Raw genomic sequence first — 22213 nt, 5'->3', positions numbered from 1 at the left:
CTCACCCATTCACTATCATGTTCACTATAACCTGTTATGGAGTGTAGATAGCCGTCACGTTTTTCTTTTGATTGACTCATTCAATGAGTGAGTTAGTGAATGAGGGTGAGTGAATGAATTGCTCTCTCAAGTGAGGGATAAAGAATGGAAGGATTCGGCTAAACGACTGACTGACTGAATGAATGAATCAAAAGAAAAACGTGACGCCTATCTACACTCCATAACAGGTTATAGGTAAAATCGACAGCTATCTGTCCTTAGCTAAAAAGAAACAAAACAAAGACAACTCTTCTAGCTGATACTATAAAAGGACATTGCTTCAAAGAAACGTATTTTTCGAAATGAAAAAAAAATAAAAAAAAATAAAAAAATAAAAAAAGACCGAGCTGGACAGGATTCGAACCTGCAACCTTCTGATCACCACTCCTTCCGTACGTGTTCAACACGGAGGCGAGCCGAAGTCAGACGCGATATCCATTACGCTACCAGCCCAATGCATAAAACTTGCGCTCGATGCAGAGATAAGATAGAAGCCTGACTGCACATTACCCGTAATTTCCACAGACTCCAGTGGTTAACGGAATACATTAACGGGTTCTGTATAGGGAGAGCTAGTTTTAACCTCCGCTGAAACCTTGAGATCATATATATCTCACGATTCATGCGGAATCTTAGCTTATGGTTTCATAATTTATCATCATAAACATGTTGATATCATGATTTTAACGATTCTCCAAGCGTTGAAGATATAAAAGCGAAAAATAGAATAAAGCAATCAGTTTTCTCCGTCACTATGAACAGGTGTATCGTGTATCATACAATATCTCTATGGCAGCTTGCATATGGCATGAATATATTTCATAATTTTGATAATGTTGAGTTTGTTATATCTGAATAACCTGTTTCAAGATTTGCATTTTTACGTTACTGTTATCATTTCATTATTCCCGTTTTAAATTTCATTACGGTTTTAGAATTATCCATATCGAGTTTGAAATTTTACATCATATCATTTGGTTTTGCCCTTGCGTTGCTTATTCTCAAAGCGTGAAATAGAATAACGCCTTGCCATTTAAACAGATGCCTCAAGCACAACAAATAAAGGAATGAGAACATAGACATATTTCACATACACTGCACTACTTGAATACATGCACGGAATCGGAAGAATCCTCCCATAGAATACGAGCTAAAATCCCCTAGACAACAAGTACGTCAAAGCCAGACAGAATATAATTCTTCAAACATACATAGACAGGGAATACATAACCGTACGTGGAATTATGGCTGGCATCTTACGCAAAGCGTAAAGCCCTAGCGGATTTACCTGACATATGCTCACCTTGCAATAACGTTTTGACGCGGACAGAATGCTAATAATGCATACGTCTGCTCAGAGCTATGCGTATGCGTCTTCAAATAAGGCCATGTTGATATGATTGTGTGGATGACACCCTAACTCTAACCCTTTTTTCGACCGTTGGAACCACTGGAAAGCTTTTAAAATCGTTACAATGTCTTAGCTTTCTTTATCTGTCTGGAGATAATCAAACACTAAAAATACGAAAGCAGAAACTCCTACATCTAACGTCATAAAACGTGGGTGTAAAAAGGTGGGAGGGGGGCACCTGTTATACGGCGTGGGAAGAACACTGGTGCTGTATACCTTACAACAATAACACGCTCCAAAATTGTTCTATTTTCGCGCCATTAAGGTACACTATAAGCCCATTGTGAGAAGAAAAACGTGGTTGACTGCACCCATTTTCCCATAATAATACTTTGCGAAAGCCACTTTGACTCTAAACACATCAATGGTTCTGTGACTATAAAAAAACGTATAAAAGGCACTCACGTGTTTGTGTATTGTCCTGTAGGACGTTCAACCGTGGGTTTCAACTTCAAGTTCACGTATACGAAGAATGGTGGACACTTCTGTTGAACTTCCTGTATGACCACTGTCTGTAAAAGAAATCGTGTCACGAAAAAAAACATAACCAAGTTCTAAACGGTGTCTTTAATAACAGTTTACGCACTTCAGTGCTATGAGCTAAGTTGTACATATTACTTTGTATTTTCTCCATTCTACAACAAGGATGACCACTACACTACACTACAATACACTACACTACACTACACTGTACTACACTTCACTACACTGTACTACACTGCACTACACTATACTACACTACGCTACACTACACTATACGTTCAAAGTTTTCCCTAGACTAGGGGGTTATGTTTTCGTCAGAGTCGTTATGTGTGTCTTTCTGTCTGTCTGCCTGTGTGTGTCTGTGTAGCCACACTGACGATAACTTGAGACAACCATTGTGGATTGCTTTCTTTTTTTATTCCTGGCTATGTCTTGGTGATACCTCAATACGGTAATAGATTTTGGACTTGCTATCGACTTTTTAAGTACTGGATTTGATTTAGTATTTCAAATGTTTGATACATGTACCGAGGACTTACTATGGCTTTGCTGCTGGCATACGCAACTGTAGCAGAAAATCCCTGAGTCCCCAAACAAAAAGATCTACACCCCCGCCACAAGTGTTTGTAGTATTAGGACCTACCTTACCACACTCTCCAGTGAGCTTCACTGCGTAGTAGTCCGTCCACCAGTTGACACACACTTCTAGTCTCGTAGAAGCCACCACAGCAGACTTCCTGGCCCTTCCGTGTAGCCTAGAGACCCTATAAGAAACAGGAACAAACTGTTGTAGTGCAAGACTGCCCGCGTACACGCTAACTCCACCAAGAGCGAGCTCCAAGTGCTGCCTCACCTATCCCCACCCCCTCTTATACCCTCACCTGTGTAAGCCAATACTCGGCGAGGTTTTGTTTTCTTAGTACATAATTAAGCCTTCCTGTGCCATTCAGTGTGCAGTGTTTGGGTCTTTCTCTCCGAACAAAAGACGGCGCACGCCTAGAAGCACTGCGGCGGGCGGCGGAAAAAACGACTTTCTCTCATGTCCGAGTGCTTCAGCCTTGGAGCTCTTTATGGCTGCAAATTAGTTGTCAAATTGATGGATTGAGACGTAAGATAAAACGCTTCTGTCTGAGGGGAAGTTTTTGTGAGTTCTGCTTCTGTTGTCCAAAGCTGTCTCGATAGAGATACGATTTTACAGAAAAAGATATACTCGCGTTCTAAATCAACAATTTTAAAACACATGCTTTTTTGCAGAATTACGCTGTGTACGTGTATGAATTTCGCAAGAACAATTGACTGCAGCGATCTGATATGCTAGTTACTCTTATGACTATTACTCTATTTGTACTTCTAGGTTATTGCACACAGGTGTATATTTCATAAATGTTGCACTTGTACAATTAGGCTTTGAATTATTCAGAAATGTCAGAAGTATGAAATTCCTGTCATTCACAACTATGAAATCGTAGTATTTTCTTATAGATTATGCAAATTAGGTCTTGGCTTGCATAACATTTATTTATCAATGTTCTTCTGTTTCTCAGTAATATATGTCACATGTTGGATAGTCCTATCATGGAACACAGCGTTTTTGTTAAATCATCCATCATGCAAATTAGATTCTGATTTGGATAGCTACCATTAACCTTAGATCTAATTGTACAAAGGTAGGGAAAGCAGACATCTACATTCTTGGCGTTGAAAGTGAACTAAGTAATCTATTATACACGTTAACTACGTTTTTCACCGGCCAGAACAGTCAACACGCTCATAATGAAGGGACAACATTGTTAGCAAAAGTTCAAACGACGCCGAGGCGGGGTTGGTCTTGCCCTGGCCGTGAAAGAGTCACTGTTGTCTGAACTTCAACTTTCAAGCTGTGAGGATACGGTAAAATTCCTTTCAAGGGTAGCTAAGTTTAGCAACATTTTCCCTTTGAACGTTGTTACGGTTGAAAAATAAAGACAAAGTGACCACATCCCAATCCGTTACCAAAACACCTTTAAAAAAATTAAAATGATATTAAAAAACATAAACAAAAGTACATAAAAATATACTATATCTGTGTTTTGCGATCCACAAAATTTCCTTCATTTGTTATAGATATTTCTTGTAAATCACAGAAACTAATAGAAGTGCAAATTTGTTTTTTAAAATATCACTATCTCATATACCACATACAACTTTGTATAAATATTTGCCATTCAGAAAGTTCCCAAAAGAACTATACTGTCTCGTAAGTCTAAATTCTTCAGACTATGCTTCAATGACAAAAGAGGACTGTTCAAATACGTATGAAGGTTCTGACTCATTTTTCTTCTTTAGGATGAAGATATGCTTGAATGAAAGGGCGGAAAGCGTGCAGAACTCTACGTGTGTGGGACTTGTGGCCAACATGCCACCACAAGAGGAAGCTAGCAGGTTTTTGTTGCTCTAAATTTAGCCCGGAGCCGTTTGGAAACACAACAAAGGCACGGCTAGAAACACAACCCCGGTACTGTTTCTGTCTCGGCAAACATAATCCGCTACACTGAACTTGGAATTCCTTTCTTTCTAAAAGGCGGGAAATTCCTGACAGAACGATATCGTCTTTTCTTTCTAAAAGGCGGGAAATTCCTGACAGAACGATATCGTACTTTCTTTCTGAAAGGTGGGAAAATTCCTGACAGAACGATATCGTCTTTTCTTTCTAAAAGGCGGGAAAATCCTGACAGAACGATATCGTCTTTTCTTTCTAAAAGGCGGGAAATTCCTGACAGAACAATATCGTCTGCGTTTGTGTCGGTCTAGTTCGTCATGGTTCAACTTGAAGCAACTACAGAGGTGAAACAAACAAGACTAAACCGACGCCAATTATGGGAAACCTACCCTAAAAACGGCTAGCATAGGCATTCAAGAGGCCATTACGGTTCAAGAAAAGACAAAACTTGGCACCGTTTGCTAAAACGGTCACAAAACGGGAAATATGCTGTAAGTGCAGCGCTATTGTGAGAAGGAAAACTCAAGAAAGAGCCGGATTAGAATGCGAAGAAAGACGTTGTTTCTTCTGAATGAGCTCTGTGTGGTGTTATAGTGAGTTACAGCCAAAACATCCGGACGTTTTTGTGTCACCAAGGGTAGACCACTTGAACTGGAATGACTCGAACTAAAAGGCCTAGTGGTGGTAAGAAGCGATATTGTATGTCACATGGGCTACAACAGTATATAGAAGGAGATAATTATTGTTGTCAGGATTTAAAGCCACGGATTTCATGAAACTAAAACTACCACAAGAGTGTAAGGAACATTTGTTTTGCTTCTGAAATTTAAATACAACTAGAAATTTGTAAGTATTACGTTTCTTTTATATGTGTCTTGTGCGTTTTAGGGTTTAGCAAAAAGGCTTAGCTTAAGACGTTTATTCATAGATGATACAAGACTAACTAGTTGAATTGTCAAAAGGACACTTTCCGTTAAATGTAAAAACTTGTTGAACTGCACCATTTCAGCGTGGGAGGGAACGTCTTTTTCTTATAACAATGAAACATCCTGAAGACTCGTTTTAAAAGTTCAAACATCGTTTCGACCTCGCGTGTGGGGAGTACATTCCTCACACGTGTACCTCTTTACACCTGACATCGCCTTCCTCTCAACAATGTTCATGCGTGGTGCTTTGCTAATAGCGCGGAAGGACTCTAACACATGGTCTGATTCATTCTGAGTCACAAGACTGTCAAACGCTTGTGAGCACAGAAAATGGTTACATTTTTGCGATGCCGCTTTGCCATTCAGCGGGCTCTTACGCCAGAATGTTGCGAGTTCCTTCTCGCTACATTTCATGCCCCACTTTTTCTCCTTATTGAAAGGGGCTCAATGAAAGAGAAAAAGTTCCTGAAATAGCTTGCCTTTTCTTGGCGTACTACATTTTGGGTGGTCTTAGACCAATTTCTGTTGCTATTGCGACTAAGGCCTACGTCACATTTCCAAACCGGGGCCCGTGCGGGCAGCTTTCGGGCACGAAAAGAATGATATAAAAGACTTTAAACTACACAAGAGAATGATCGTGGGCATTATTTATATGTATTTTACGTATACATTTCTACATTTGTATTCACAAACAGCCTAGCCGGGCCCCGGTTTGAAAATATGACATTAGCCAAAGAAAGACTCACCAACATAAACATCTATACGTTAAGAACGAAAAATATTATGTATCGCTCTCTACTTGAATCTTTACATCCCTCGTATGTTCTCTTTGCGTCTAAAATGTCCAAAATCCAGCCTCAAATCTCTGAACACAAAAGATGTATGTCAAGTGCTCGTGTCATTCAACACCCACCTGACAGGGGGCGCATGACTTCCCGTGTATAACCGCACGACAACAGGTGTCCGGGATAGCGGACGCGCCGCGCATGTTCCGTCACGGCTTTCTCACGGCACGCGCGCTGAGAACAACAGGTGGTTCGTGTGAAGTACTGGAGATCTAATTTTAGCTGCCACATGCACAAAAATGCGGTAGTCTGGCAACAGACCTTTGAGGCTTGTGGAGCTTTAGTAGTCTCTACCAGGCTTTGGAAGGTCTTCTTATAGCACGGGGGCTGATGATCAACAGGTGGTTCGTGTGAAGCGGTGGAGATCTAATTTTAGCTGGCACAAAAATGAGCTAGCCTTATCACAGGCTCGTGAGACTGGCGGAGTTTTAGTAGCCTCTACCACGGGCTTCTTTGGTGGCCTTTTCACACACAAAAAAAACGATAAGGACAACAGGTGGTTAATGTATGAAGTGGTGGAGGTCTAATCTATATATAGCTGCTACAAAAATGTAATAGTCTCGCCACAGGCTTTTGAGATCGGCGGGGCTTTAGTAGCCTCTACCAGACTTCTTTGGCGGTCTTTAAATGAGGTAAAAGTTCAGGACAGTATTATGTGGTTCATATAATATTTTGTTGTTCTGTATGTAGCCCCGTAGTAGTATTGTCTGTATAGCTATTAGTTGTTGTTGGTTGCCATACATTGTACCCTGTGCGATTGTTGAGCAATAAAATTCATTCATTCATATTGTTAAGTACTGGGGCTCTAATTTTAGTTGCCACAAAAATATGCTAGTCTTGCTACAGATTTATGAGACTGGCAGTGCTTTCTTAGTCTATAACAGACTTCTTTAGGATAGAGCTTAAGACAACATGTAGTTCATAAGATGTACTGGAACTTCAAGTTTAGTTGTCACAAAAATTTGTTAGTCTCGCCACAGTCTTTTGAGACTGGTGGGGTTTTAGTAGTCTCTTCCAGGCTTCTTTAGAGGCCTTCTTACAAGGGATAAGGATAAACAGGCTAGGTGTTTCGTGTGAAGCAGTAGAGCTTCAATTTTATCTGCCACAAAAAATGCGCTTGTCTCGCCACAGACTTTTAAGACTGGAGCTCTAGTATTCTATAAACGACTTCTTAAAGCCCCGTTTACAAATCAAGAAATTTAGCTCGGCCGAGTTGTCAGCGAGCTTTAAATTACGAGGAGGCATGACTCTGATGACTACGAACAAATGGCAGAGTTTCTTCGTCGGCATTAGGGTCATACCTCCTCGTAATTTAGAGCTCGCTGACAACTCGGCCGAGCTAAATTCTTGATTTGTAAACGGGGTTTTAGGACAGAGCTGAAGACAACATGCTGTTCATGGAAAGTACTAGAACTTTAATTTTAGCTGCCAGATAAATGCGTTAGTCTCGCTACAGGCTTTAAAGATTGGTGGGGTTTTAGTAGCTTATAACAAACTTCTTTGACGGCCTTTTGAAGACGGGGCTAAAGACAACACGTAGTTCATGTGAAGTACTGAAACTTGATTTTAGTTGCCCCCAATGCAAATGTGATAGTCTTGCCACAGGCTTTTAAGACTAGTTGGGCTTTCGTAGTCTCTACCAGACTTCTTTGGTGACACGTTCACGGTACGCGCACTAATTAAGCATGACATGTTGTTTGTGTAAAGTACCGGAGCTTTAAACGTAGCTTACTCAGAAATGCTACTGCTGATTTCAACTTTAGCATAAAATTTCCATATTAGACTGCTCTGCTTTGTAGCACGTTATGGAACATTGTCCTTTAATAAGGATACTCAATATATATGCAAAAAGTGAATTTAAAAGATAGAAGATTTCCATGACTACGTTTAAAAGAAAATAACTAGAGTAAGATTCTTGGTACATGCAAACAGTAATTCATATTACGTCGTGAATAGTGAAACAATTTGAATTCTAAAACGAACATGCCACAAAAAGGCGCTAGTTGTTTCGTAGACCGTTAAGACTGTTGGCACACTTAGTTACATTAAAGAAGCGTCAAAACTACAGGATTTCCTTCTTAGTAACGCAGAATAACTGTTGTTATACATGTATAAACGAACTGCCAACACAAGCTCCCCCTAAACTAACGACAGCACACGCAAAGCTGTATATCAAAGACCCGGAACACACGAACCGAACCTCAACTAATCTCTTTAAATTTACCAACTACCCTCTCATCTTGATATGCGCAATAAACACTCTATCGAACAGAATCGGCTTTTTTTAAAACACCTACAAATATAAGAGACCCCCGACACGAAGGAACGCACGAACCCAACCTAACTAATATCTGTAAATTTACTAAAGATCGTGTGATACTGGTTTGTATAATTGATAGATCGTTAAGCATCGTCAATATGAAATTAGTCATTTTTGTATAACAAATGAGGCAAGGGTAACGTGACAGTTACAAGTGGGTGCTAATACACGAACTTAAAACTAACCAACATGAACAAAACTTCTCTCCAAAACATGATTATCAAGACAATGAACTTGGGATTTACTTATCTTAACTCTCAACGAGGCAATTGCGATATTTGAATGTGGTACTCTAAAGTACAATAGACATATGAACACACGAACTTAACCCCGTCAAACAAGCATATTTACTCATCTGACATGAAAAATCAATTGCTATAAATGCGGTCTTTGTTTTTCGAAGTCCGTGCGGAGAATTTATCGCAATTTGCATTTCAGTGTGACTTTTTTATCTGCAAATCTTCAATACAATTTTTCGCAACCGTTTAACATTGCTATATGACTTGTGCGTTGTCATGGGTCTTTATAAAGATATAAAGACAATGTAATTGCTGTGTCGACATAAAAGTCTGCTTTAGAACTTAAAGCCGACATGTTTAATTTTGGGCGCCCTACTAGTACTTCCCATAGTATTGCGATGAAACTATAATATTCAACTATGGAGTGCCCAATCATATCATGCTATAACTGTAATTTGAAACACGGATACGGCAGTTTTGCTTTAGTGTAAAATTCCCCTTTATGAAGAATCCTTATCAAGAAAATGAAAGGCGTGACCACGTCTTACTAATATGAATGTCTTAGTGAAGCACTTAAGGGACCAGCTACAAAGAGAAGAATGGTCGGAAATGGGTGAAATTCAGACAAGACTCATTCTAAGCACTATACAAGATGGAGAGAGTCTATAGCCAGATATTCTGGGATGCGAATGTCTTCAACATTTACATAATCTATACAAATGAAGGACCCCAAGAGAAGAGCATAGTGGTGTTCACCTTGTCACCAAGTGTAGAAATTCCCATCATGTACCACTAAAGGATGATGACACTTTGCATCACATTATGCAGATTAGGACCTTATTTGCATAACTGGTTCCTGTAAATGTTGCACCCTATCACGTTCTTGAGATATTGTGCCAAAACCGCACACACACAGGCAACCGTGTTCAAAATGATACCTCCATTTTCACGGAGGTGACAATTCGAGATCACCCCTACAATTTAAAAATGGTCGCTCCCATGTGAAAGCTACGGTACCCCATACCAAGCGATCGATTTCTGTGGTGTTTTGAACCCGCCAAAGTACCGTTTGATTACTTTTATCGACTATTTATCGCCAAAACAAGCATTAGTAGAGGCTTAGAGACAAAAGGCAACCGGCAATTGAGATTGGAAAATCGATGGAAGGTTGATTTGGTCCGGATATAAGTCAAACGACCGGTCAAGGCTCAAAAACAACCAGAAAAGTCACGTATTACAAACATTGCATTGGCTGGTGTTAATAAAGACTTATTCTAAACAACACAGATTGTCACTTACAGGCCCTTACTATGTATTCTAATTAGAATGAAGATGGGAAAAATAAGCTGTCACGCTCAAATTTGGGATCATTTCATTGTTGTTATTCTTTGGGGGGGGGGGGGTGTAATTTGTCATTTAGTCATTTTTGGATCGAAGGTTGTTGTATAGAAAACATAACCGAAGACGTCGACTTCATTTTCTTCGCCGTAGTGTATTTCCAGTAATCTCCAATAAGATCCTACGATAGCATAAGATAATACTAGAAGGTGGCAAAGGAGTTCAGCTGGCCTAGCGAAGGCTACACTAATTTGCCAGCCTTAGATACTAACTTATACCGTAGGATCTGCTTGGAGATTATATTCCCAGTACCTTTTCTGGAACAGACTCGTTCATGCAATTCAATGTTTTGACGCTATTCCACGCTATTGAAATATACTTAGATAAAAAAATAATCTAAGATATGAAACTACCTGGAAATAAATACAAAATAACTTGTTTTTCGTAATCTAAAACTACTATTCTCTAATAACTACAGACAAGTAGTAGATACAAGAAGTGTGAACGTGCGATTTTGGCTCTGATTATTATGCGCATGGAAAACTAGTTTCTTTGCAGCCGTTCGTACCAAATTGCTGTATTTTCTCTTAGAAGAGGAATATCAGGGGCAATGAAATTTGATGAAATCATCCATATGGTCCAAAAATTTCATTTTCTGAGAATCTTTGCCTATCCAGCTATCAATATTCAGTGCAACTACAGTTCTTTACTAATCTATATTAATTCAAAACCATGGAAATTTAGCAAGCGATGGAACCTTAAACTTTAAGGGTCTGCGATTTTATTTTATTAGGTCTAGACTAGTTTTGTTTGCTTGTCTTTAAGATATATATCAATAATGAAGATTAATGGATCAAATAACAGCCAAATAAAAGGCTTATCAATCCTTAACAACTATTACAGAGACTAGGGCTATAATGTATAAGATATACAGCGTCAGAGGAGGTAGTTGCCAAGAAATATCACAGTTACTATAAACACTCTACTTTGTAAGAATACAACAAAATCCTTTCATAAAAGACCTTAAAAATCGCCCGACCGACTTTCTACTTGAGACAGGCAAACAACTATGGCAATCAGACTCCAATGCTCGCGTGAAACCCTTTGTTGTAGTTTCCAATAAAAACATCGTTAGCGTTATTATCCACTTGTGTGAGATATATGCAACCCTCTAGTCGGTTAAGTGTGGCGTCATAACGGTCCTGTTCAAATATATCCAATCCACTCGCGCGCCACGGTTCGTGTTAAACGCAGGCACTTTGGTATGTTAATAACTTATATAGTTACAGAGTCAAAAAGTCAAGAACTGTCGGGGCGAAGTTTGGAACGGGCGTCTGGGGCATTTGAAGGTCACGTTTCAAAAGGTGAGTAGAGGTAGATGTGTGTGTGTGTGTAACTATACTTAACTTATACTGAGTATATAAGCTTATACTTTGGCCAAAATGAATTATACTAAGCATCTTTTCACTTACAAGGGTTGGGAAAAATGCATTTCTAATAGATATTCAGGTCTATATTAAAAGACATTCATTGACATTCAATAAACTTAGCTAGTAATTTTATATAATAAAGAAATCTGAAGAATTCTGATATCTTTATTAGAAGCCTGAAGAAGACTATGAAGTATTTCCCATAATGCAATGCAACTCTGTATCACACCATCTTCAGCACGAGCACATACGTCTTTACTACGCATGCCCAGAACATTCTAATTTCTAAATTAGCGCTCACTTCTGTACTTGAAGTAATATATACTAATTGTTGAGTTTGTGGTACAAGCTTGGGTAACTGTTGCACAATGGCGGCCATAGTGTGATATACCGTGAACAGGAGTGCCACGCCTGGTTCCCACGCTTTTGTGGCTCACCTCAACTTCTCAATCACCAAGGAACAACCGTTTAGTACTTCTGAAGGGTTCATCGCACCGTAGGTCACTTTACAGTCTTAGTAATGCAGAGTTGTGTAGTATACAAGGTTTAGTGTGATGGGTAAACAAAGCTAGACAATAACACAAAAATATGAATTCGAAGTTTTTCATAGGTATAGTTGCGTTCGTTGACGGTCATGATTTGATGTAGAATTTTGACTTATACTTTGTAGAACTTTTTGAGCAGACTGTGGCAGAACTAACCAAGGATCTGTCGTAAGTAAGCAGTTGGATGTCGTACGACATATACACGACGACTATTCAACGAATGCCTTCAGTTTGTGATCGTACGACGATCGTACGACAATCGTAGGACAAGCATACGACTATCGCACGACAGTACATAAAGGACGATTTCTCAATCTAAAATTGCAATTTTTGAATATAAAAAGTACTATGAAATAGTTCAGAAAAGCCTTAGTACAGTGCATCTAGATGTCTTATATGCTACCACTCCACTACAGTTAATGATCGGTCCCTGGTTATCTTACACTTGGCTACATTTCAACTATTCAGACTTATTACGCCACTTGTACCAGAGTCAACTACCTCGTCTACGCACGGCATGTTAGCATTGATTAGTAGGACACGAAACACACTGGTGCGAACTGTTTCTTTCACAGACTAATTTTGAGTTTGGAAGTATAAACGCTTACTAGTTCACCTTTATTCGCGGGGTAACCCTTATCCGTAGTATTTAGAAATTATGTAGTTGTGGATATTAAGTCTACAGACAGGTTTCGAATTGCAATATTAATTTGAAACCATCCATTGAAGTAATATCCTAAATACATAGTCTAAAAAAAACGGATAAAGGTTACCCACGGATAAAGGTAAACTAGCGTTACATTAATTTCCCCCTCCTCGAAAAACTTCCCAAAGATAGAGAGATATGGAGAGGGATGGGGTATGGCCAAAATGCATAGAAGTAGCAATGAAATATTTACAGAGGAATGCTTTCATTTTAGGTAACGTTACGATCACTATATACAGTACAGGGTCAAATTGTTTCAACTCTCTTTTTTATGGTAAATAATTACATTTTTCTATCGTCTTCTTGGCCTGGTTATTCATAACAGGTGTATTTTGTAAGAAGAAAGTACGTGTGGTTTCAAATTCCTACTGTCTCTATGTCGTCTTATTTCTCACAGTGTTTAGTCACGTGTAGCCGGGGCCGTGTACGGACCACCGGGCCGTGTTGTGTCAACAGGCGGCCGCCTCCCCGCTGTGCACCGCCGGGGACAGGTGTGCGACCCGCGGAAATCCCATTCCACCAGAGGCAGCAATTTGACAGATCGCTCAATGATTTTCACAGATAAAGACTAACGTTGATGTTTGATGTTCGTTTTGTGTGTTCTGGTGTATTCTAGATAATAGTTTCACATATTGCATCATAGTCCAATTAGAAATCAAATTCAAAATTCAAACCAAAATTTAATTTTGGACGTTGCTGATTTCAGCTACACCAAGGGTATACGTACATACTACTTGTGTCCTAGAGTTGCCTAACAGAATAGTAACCTTATTTTTATAAGTATCTACTAGTCTACGCACCATCTTCGAAATGACCAAGACCCACCGTGCAAATCCATAATACCTGGCCTGCAACATGGACAGGTCGTGGCCTCCTATACGACACCGACAAGCAGTCGTACGACATACAAGATAAACCGTACGACAAGATGAACCATAGCTGCAACACGGACAAGCCGTGCGGCGACACATTGACAAGCAATCGTACGACAATATAAACCATACGACACACATGTAGAAGACACGCCTTAGCTGCAACATGGACAAGGCGTGGCCCCTTATAAGCAATGTTGACAAGCAATCGTACGATATAAAATATCTTTGTTGCCAACAAAATTGTGAAAACCCGGTCATTGAACTGCTATAAACAAACCTGAAATGCCTTCCGCACTAATCTAACCATATCGGTATTTCATAACGATGTTAATGATAAGTTTGTACTGTCGGTATTTTTTTTACTCAAGCTTAAGTCTACACAAACCTCAAGAAAACATAAGAAAAAACTAAAGAAGACGTGCAATTAGTATGCTATATATAAGGAAAAAAGTAGCCTCGATACAATTCAGCTTTGATACAAAGTTAGTATATTCGAAGGACGCTGGACGACCTTGCATTTTAAAGTTGACACGATGTTTTAGACACCAGGGTATTTTATATAACTTATAATAACCTAATCTTTATCATTGATCTATTACAGTCTAGAATTAGCATTTTTGTTTTGTAATATTTTGAGAGGGGATATTCTTTAATTTTTTTAAAGATTTAACTGACTGCGTGATATGATGTACTTACAACTAGTACCAGGGTGGAATCTTTTTTAGTGCTTTTAATTTTATAAAGCATTTTCATTGCATACACGAAAAACCACCTCATGGTGGAACACATCAGGTTTGTACTGAACAGTACAGGCATATTCGGACACATTTATTTGATCCACTCACATCGGAAAGGATCCCTGCTCTTTTCTACGAGTGTAGTGGGTTCTTTAGCACACCAAGGACGTTGCTGTCCTCAAAAACGGGACCTCCATTTAACGTTCTATCCGATGGACAGCCCTAACCGAAGTTATGTAGTACTACCCATTTTCACCTCAGTGAAATGAGAAAATTCGTGTTTAGTACCTGGGACACTAGGACACATATCGGAGAATATTAGGGGACTCTAACCCAAATCTTTGAGCCAATCACCTTCCCAATACGCTACGTATACGCGACTCCACGCATTTCCTTGCGTTGATAATAAATTAGATTCAAAGAATGCGAATCAGTATTACAAAGGCACAGGTGTTAAAAGCCAATCGACGGCGTTTCAGATAGCATGCGGAAAATTTATTGCCTGCGTTGAATTGCAAGTATTATGGCGCTATTGATGGCAATATTCATACTTCAAAGGCGCTAGGAGAACATGAATATATCATAATCCATTCCTTATAGCACTATAAACTAATTAGAAAGCAATTGTATAGGGCTTACACCTCCTACTTTAGAAGGTGGCTAAATACACAATTAATTACAATTGATGCCAGTGAAAAGTGTATCGGTAGTGGTAGTCTCTTTAGATAACCTATTTTCATAGTAGCTAATTCAATAATGCCAACCACTATTTCAATTATAACTCCAACGTGTAGCTTGTATTTATGTGTGTCCAAGCTTTCAAATTAAGTACGAACTGGTATTACTTAATAACTTTACCTGTATGCTATTCTAACTATGCTGTGAGGAACCTTGTAGTGTTAAGGGTAGGGAGGAGGTAGACAAATGTAAGATAAAGACAACACTTCTTATCCTTGATTCTATAACTTCAACATATACCTTGAAGTTTTCTCCACGCTTATGCAACGTAATACCATGGTACCTCTATATGTATGGCTACAGTGTATGCTGTAATGACTCTTGTAGCTGTATGGGGAGGGGATATAAGCAAGACAAATACAGGATTCCAAAGACCAAAGTGCATCAAATCTAGCCATACCTTTGAAATACAGCCTGCTAAACTGTAACACTTGTGTTAAGTGGCACGAGCTAGGAGCGAGTCAGATCTTGCACGTTATACCATAGTACTTCTATATGTATGGCTACAGCGTATGCTGTAATAGCTCGTGTAGCTGTATAACTGAAGGGGGTATATGCAAGACAAATACAGCATTCCAAAGAACAAAGTACATCAAATCTAGTCGTACCTCTGAAAGACAGTCAGCTAAGTTGCAACACTTGTGTTAAGTGGCGAGAGTAGAGACCGGTCAGTTCTTGCACGCTGCCTGCACGGTTGTAAGAGTCTCTCCCGCGCGGTGTATGTTTAAATACTGCCCCTGCTCGCTCCAGGGGGTCTGGGCTCACAATCGGGGCGATAACATGTCACTAAACAATAAATAACACATGTACGGCCTGCCAATACCGGCAGCATGGGCGCTGACATACGCAAACACACACGTACGGGCCTGGGTAAAGTATTTCACACACCGCATCAATACGCTTGTATAATAGGGACTTTGGTCAGTTTGGTAGTTGTAACATGTACAGAGCATGGTGACCTCGAATGAAGTATTATGAGGTCACGTCGTTGTTGTAATTTCTTAGCCGCTACATTCGAGTAAAAAGAAACGCCCCCTGCAGTTCCAATTAAAGCTGCTAGAGGGCGCAAGCGTAAGTTTTATTTCCAACTACTGGAGCTATATACCAAACAAAAATCGTGACAATAGCTTGTCTAAAACTCGAGATATTAAAACTGGCTTTTTAGAAAATTTTGTTCCATCATGACTAGTTTACAAGTGGGAGAGTGACTAGTCTATCGTATTCGATATCTAGTGGTCAAATTTGCCGTTACATCTGACTAGACGTTATGTCCTTGGGTAAGACACTTAACATGAATTTCCTCAGTCCACCCAGGTGTAAAAATGGGTACCTGACGGGGAGGTAAAGACAGTAGAAGGAGAGGGATGGGCTCCACCTTCTAATACCGTTCCCTGGACACAGTGGACCCACTGCACCGACGGCCATGAAAAGGCTATGAGACTACATTTGTCCCTTTTTAACTCTTAAGAGTTGTTAAAGCTAGGTAAGGGGGTATTCTAAAATTTCGGTGTGACCTAAAGAGCGGAAATACCTCAAAATGCCAGATTGCCTGAAGGACGGAAATCCTAAGGCTTGTAAATGTCACAGGCGTTACGTACAGCGGAAATGTACATGTAGGAAATGTCAGGAAATGTCAGCCTTGGGCCGTAAAAGTGACCGTAAAAGTCAAACTTAAACTAGTCTAGTCAAATGGTACTGTTAGGAGGTGATATGAAGGACTGTGATATCAAAACCGTACGTTCCGCTGCAGTACGATAGAAAGACGCTAGGGGCAAGATCTAATATTTTTTTTTTTTTTTTGTTCTCATCAATGCCTACCAACATACCAAATGTTAAGACAATCCATCCCGGCATTCTCGAGTTATCATGTTGACTGACACACACACACACACACACACTTACGAAACATGATCTTCTTGAAATAGTTGAACTGTAATTTCTAATACCACAACATAATCTTCTTTGCAAAGGTAATGAAACGTCATTGTAAACCTAGTATAATAATTATTTTCTGTCTGGTAGCTATACTAATTACAAGCAAATTTGGATGCCAAATCAGTGATAGATAGATTTAAAGCCCTGGATACTGATATTTTCTATGTCGCCAACATTGTTTTACTAGACTAATAAACATATATACTAACAGTTACAGTTAAATATCACAGGAAAGGGGAGGGGCATAGTTGGCAAATTTGATACATGTACGTTACATTTATTTATGGATACATGGCCACCTGTTAGGGGGAGGGGGGCACACTTTACGTTTTTTAGTCTGAATGAATCGCAGCTGACAAAACAAGCTTATCTGACGGATTTGAACCAAACGTAACCTAGATAACTCTGTCAAACACGCTACAATCATCATAAATTATCTCACGTACGTACACACGTGACCTTTGACCTTTGGTATTCGATATTGGGATGACCTTTAGTTCACATTCAAACCGTTTGAGATCGTCATTTTTGTTACTCGGTAAACCGCCACATGACATAACACACCAGGTTTGTACCGAAGAGTACAAGCTGCATATCCAGACAGATTTATTTGATCCACTCGCACCGCGAAAGACTCTTTTCTAAAAGTGTGGTGGGATCTTTAACGTGCTTGAGGTGTGGCTTTCCTCAATCACTGGACCTCCATTTTATGTCTTATCCGAGGGATGGCCCTAGCCGAAACTAGGTACTGTTTTTCACCTGAGTGAAGTGAGGATACAATGGCACATCATCGGAGCATATCAGTAGATTCTAACCCAGAACCTCTGGACTTTGATCCAAACACCCAACCTCTACTACCTTGAGTTTTCTTTCGCCATCTGTAACTCCATATGTTCCCACAACAAATAGAGTCATTTAAGTGAACCCGGCTACTGTTGAAACGTACATATTGGAAATTCCATTCTTTCAATGTTCACGTTGAAGGTCAAGTACAAATGAAAATAGTACACCGTTCCCAACCGGTTTTGGGGACGCCACTTTCAACACAGTTCACTAAAGTTCAAACCGCTTGCAACGTTCAACAATAGGCCAATAGGCTGAAAACGGCTTGTTCGACATGTAATCTTATTCTCATGATTCTGAATCATTTCTTAAACAATTTTCGGAAGTTTTCATGAGGTGATGTTGAAGTATCTTGATGTTTGGTGCAAGTGATTTTAAAAATGCTTGTAAAACGTTTTATCACCAAGCACAGTATATAGGGGCATTTTCTCTGGACAGTTTTGAAGAACGCTTACAGATAGATGTGCAAAAGTTAGGTGTGACGGGTCCTTCGGTGTAATATAACCAGCTGCTGCCGCGCCGCGTGCCTGTCGGAAGCTGGTGTGTTACACCGAATGGCGGTTATACCGACTATATACATACAGATACAGAGGCTGGTGTGTTACACTGAAGGGCGGTTATACAGGCTATATAGATACAGATAGAGAAATGCCCATTTTATGTAATATTAGGACAACATAGCAAAGTTAACCCTACCATTTCTTTGCGTAATAAGTTAGATAAACCCTTTCCTTATCTAACTAGCCTGGAGTTTGCCTATAGGTAATCATTCAAACCAAGGAAACCTATTAGTGTTCAGTATGTTGTTGTTTTCACAAAGGTCTATTTTCAGAGGTATCAGAAACTCAGCGGACCTTATATAATTTTATGCAACATGATTTTGCACAATTCACAAACCTCAGAAATGCCAAATAAGGATACGAAATACAAATATACTAAAAAAAAGTAGTTACTCACATGAAAGTTCTGTTCTCAATGACATTTTCAACTTTGGGGGGTTAAAATCTTACATATTGTCCCTTTAAAAACGGAGGCTACTTTTAGTACGTATTCAGGGGGTAATGTATATTTGTTCAGTAGCCATACAAGCCCACCGTTCAACAATCAAGAATCTCTTGACCGCGATTTTGAGATTCCTACACAAGAAAAGGTTGCCTCTTGCGGTGAAGGGTTTCTAAAGCCGCCCTTAAGAGTGGCTTCTTGGCACACTTAAGCGGTTGTTCCGTAAAAACGCCCTTAATGAAGATTGAGAACCTTAGAGTTAAGAGTGAGGGCGACCACGAACAGTGATTCTAACGTTTGTTACTACCGTATGACTGTAAGTCGTAGGTGTGTAAACTCTGTCGCCAACAACAATGAAAAGCACGATTTGTTACGCGAGCGAGGGATGGGCTATACCACTTCAAAGATGAGAGGGGACTCTTTCCTTTCTGATGTGGTGCAGATGGATATGTAGATAGAAAAATCAGAAAGTAAATGTGATATAGATCTATATTCACATGTTTATAAGTGGAATGAATAAATCTATTGCTCTAGAAAATGTTTAAAGATGCAGAGGGGAATTGGGGGAAAGTTGTGGCTTCTTAGTAGAAATATTAATGAAATTAAGACCGGTATCATTTCCATAAATTGCTATCTTCCAGTCACAAAAATGACAACGGCAGATACAGTTTTCTTGTCATATAACACCAAAAAGTAAAATCATATCTGCACGAAATACTCTTGTAGTAGCGTTTTTCTCGGTTGCTCTGTATCTCCGTATACCCCTATTTTACACATGGAACAGTCCGTTGCTAGGGGAGAAGTCCGGCAGGTGCACGAACAATTAAAACGTCGTTAGCAGAAGCAGGTCCTTCCCGCGTGCCCCCTGCTGCGCGGGGTCATAGGTCAACGATCCATCTATCTACAAGGACTAACCTGTTCCTGCAACGTGACTGACACATTTACGGGCCCGCTATGGACTGGAAATGGGGCAATGATTGGACAACACTGAGAGATTTATGATCTGCGATTGGACTCTGAGAGAAAGGGAAAAGGGAAGAAGAAAAAGCGCAAAAGATAAAGTTGGGGACGAAATATATTACACAGAACGTTGTATAAATTAATTGGAAAATTCTTGCCCGAGGGTTTGTTAGGCCATGTAGGCTCGAAAATTTGAATATCATCCTATGGGAACCCCAAGACTGATACGAGCGTGTGAAAATAGAAGGTTTGGCAAAAAGTTCCATTCATTATCAAATGAAGATCAGGATGTAATACATCATTATGCATGCAACTGCACTCAAGTTAGCAACGTATGTCAATAGTTCATTATACAGTTCATCTGTCTAGGGCACAGTATTGAAAGGTACCCACTTTAACACCTGAATGGAGTGAGGAAAGTCGTGTAAAGTGTTTTTCTCAAGGTAACGAGATCTGTACCATGACAGGATTCGAACTCAGGACCCCAGCAATTTCAGATGGCAAGCAAACGTTTTCAACATGATACTCAGCACTAAATTCGATTTCATTCGCTCATTTTCTAATTGATCTCAGATATACTATTGTGATTAACAACAAAGCTAGCACACCTACGCATCGCAATTTCCTCTCAAGTTTTCAAAACCTTCTTTATTCGCGAGTGATTCTCACATCTGGTATCTAGAGAAAAATGACCCCCGAATCAAACATGTTTACAATACCAGACAAAAGTGTACCCCGTGTGAGACAATATTTGGATGGTTACCGTAAACAAAGGCTTAGAGAAACTTCGCACCTGTAAATTGTGGACAGGTAACGGTACATTTGTTATGAACCTCACAAAGCCAGAAATGTCTTCCAAGACAAGGTCACAAAGACAAATTTGACTCGGTTAATCTGACCATAATCCCTACTTTAGATTAACACCTTAAGTAGTATAATTTAGTATTGATAAATGCATTATGGAATTAACAAATCGGGATGTATTTTGCTTAATTTTTCGGTTGCTTAAACTGAAATTTTGTGGACGGAGCACTTAAGAAAAGTAATAAGTGTCTTGCTACTTTTCTTCACACTTCGGACCTTAAAACCGTTATCTTTTTAATTTTGTTGCTAACTTTATCAACCGCAGTACCCCTGATAACAAGGGTGTAATTAACATTCCTGGCGTGCCTTAGACTTCCGTATCCTTATTGTCTGAAGACTCTGCACACATGGGAGTAAGACGCTAGCTTAAGAAAAAATAACGTAAACTTGGGAGAAAAGACCAGAAAGAAAATCTTCAAGATTGTCATTGGTATGGGACATCGGATATAGGTAGGAATTATGTGTGTGTTTGCAGCACTCAAAATTAGCGGTATTAGTATTAGTCATGATGCAATCGTGCTACGTGTACGTAGAGTTCAGTAAGTAATTATCAATAAGCTTTTAGTCGATATACTGGACATTGATAATCAATCACTATTCAAAGCTAGAGACACGCAGCTCACTTAGAATACATACTAAAAGGGATTCATTTAAGCCAAGAGCTCTAGAGATTGACATACATTTGATAACTTTACGAATAACCGCTATGAAAGCCATAAAACAGAACGAGCCAAAAAATTATCATTTGCAATATCATCGGTAATCTTTTCATATGAACAAATGAGTAGTATCTATCGTACAGGAAGACAGCAATGTGCACATATGTCCATAAATTGAATCGTTATAAGATTTCATTGCAAACAAATGTCTACATCATGTATAGAAAAGGCAGGCCATAGATTTGTGTTGATGTTTAGAGTAAAAAAACAGTATCGTTTCCACTTCATTGGTAACCCTCCTTATGTGGATAAACAATCGTTAAAAAGGGTAGCATGGCAAAGTCGATATCATGAACAGATCCCCAAAATCAATCCATTAAAAGTTCTGTAAAAGAACCCTCTATAGAGAGAAATGAGACCTTTCAAACATTGCTGGAGGTGGCGACATCTATAGACGGATAGGATCATTGATACATTTGTGTGCGTGGCCTTTGACCACTCACGAAGGCCCCCTGGCGGCTCTGTGTTATGATCACAACGCGAACTATAGATTTGAGAAAAGCATTATATAAGAAAACAATATTGTTTTAAACTGAATCATCAAAGGGTTTGTATTGGATAGAAAACTGTTATAGAGAGGCGGGACCATTGAGGTGGCTACGTCAATAGAGAGGTGGGATCATTGATACAGTAGTGGGGGTGGCCTCTGACCGCTCACGAGCGCCCCCTGCCCCACGGGTCGGTGTTATGTACACAGAACAAGATCACAGCGCGTCTGTCAGCACCTGTTAATTACAATGTCACCTTATACAGACATACAGTTGTAAACCACCTATTAC

At 39.5% G+C, this 22213-nt stretch overlaps 1 protein-coding gene and 1 non-coding gene across 7 annotated transcripts in view; both read right to left on the bottom strand.

Annotated features, from left to right (window-relative positions):
• Positions 1–22213, bottom strand: part of LOC118404699 (protein FAM167A-like) — a 59057-nt gene that overhangs the window by 30115 nt on the left and 6729 nt on the right. For 2 of the 6 annotated variants that reach the window (XM_035803956.1, XM_035803954.1), the window contains 2 exons: positions 2577–2697; positions 1856–1962 (listed from right to left, as the gene is read on the bottom strand). The gene's annotated coding sequence lies outside the window, so the exon portion shown is untranslated. Of the gene's footprint in view, positions 1–1855; positions 1963–2576; positions 2790–15719; positions 15871–22213 lie in introns of those variants that run through there. The other 4 variants (XM_035803955.1, XM_035803959.1, XM_035803958.1 and 1 more) reach the window with 4 other exon arrangements.
• On the bottom strand, positions 383–492 carry Trnar-ucg. Its single transcript has 2 exons — positions 456–492; positions 383–418 (listed from the first exon to the last, which is right to left on the bottom strand). It is a non-coding gene; the product is annotated as a tRNA-Arg (tRNA).

The sequence above is a fragment of the Branchiostoma floridae genome, chromosome 17 (genome assembly GCF_000003815.2).
Source record: "Branchiostoma floridae strain S238N-H82 chromosome 17, Bfl_VNyyK, whole genome shotgun sequence".
Classification (NCBI taxonomy): Eukaryota; Metazoa; Chordata; class Leptocardii; order Amphioxiformes; family Branchiostomatidae; genus Branchiostoma; species Branchiostoma floridae.
This window is presented reverse-complemented; position numbering and strand designations above follow the sequence as displayed.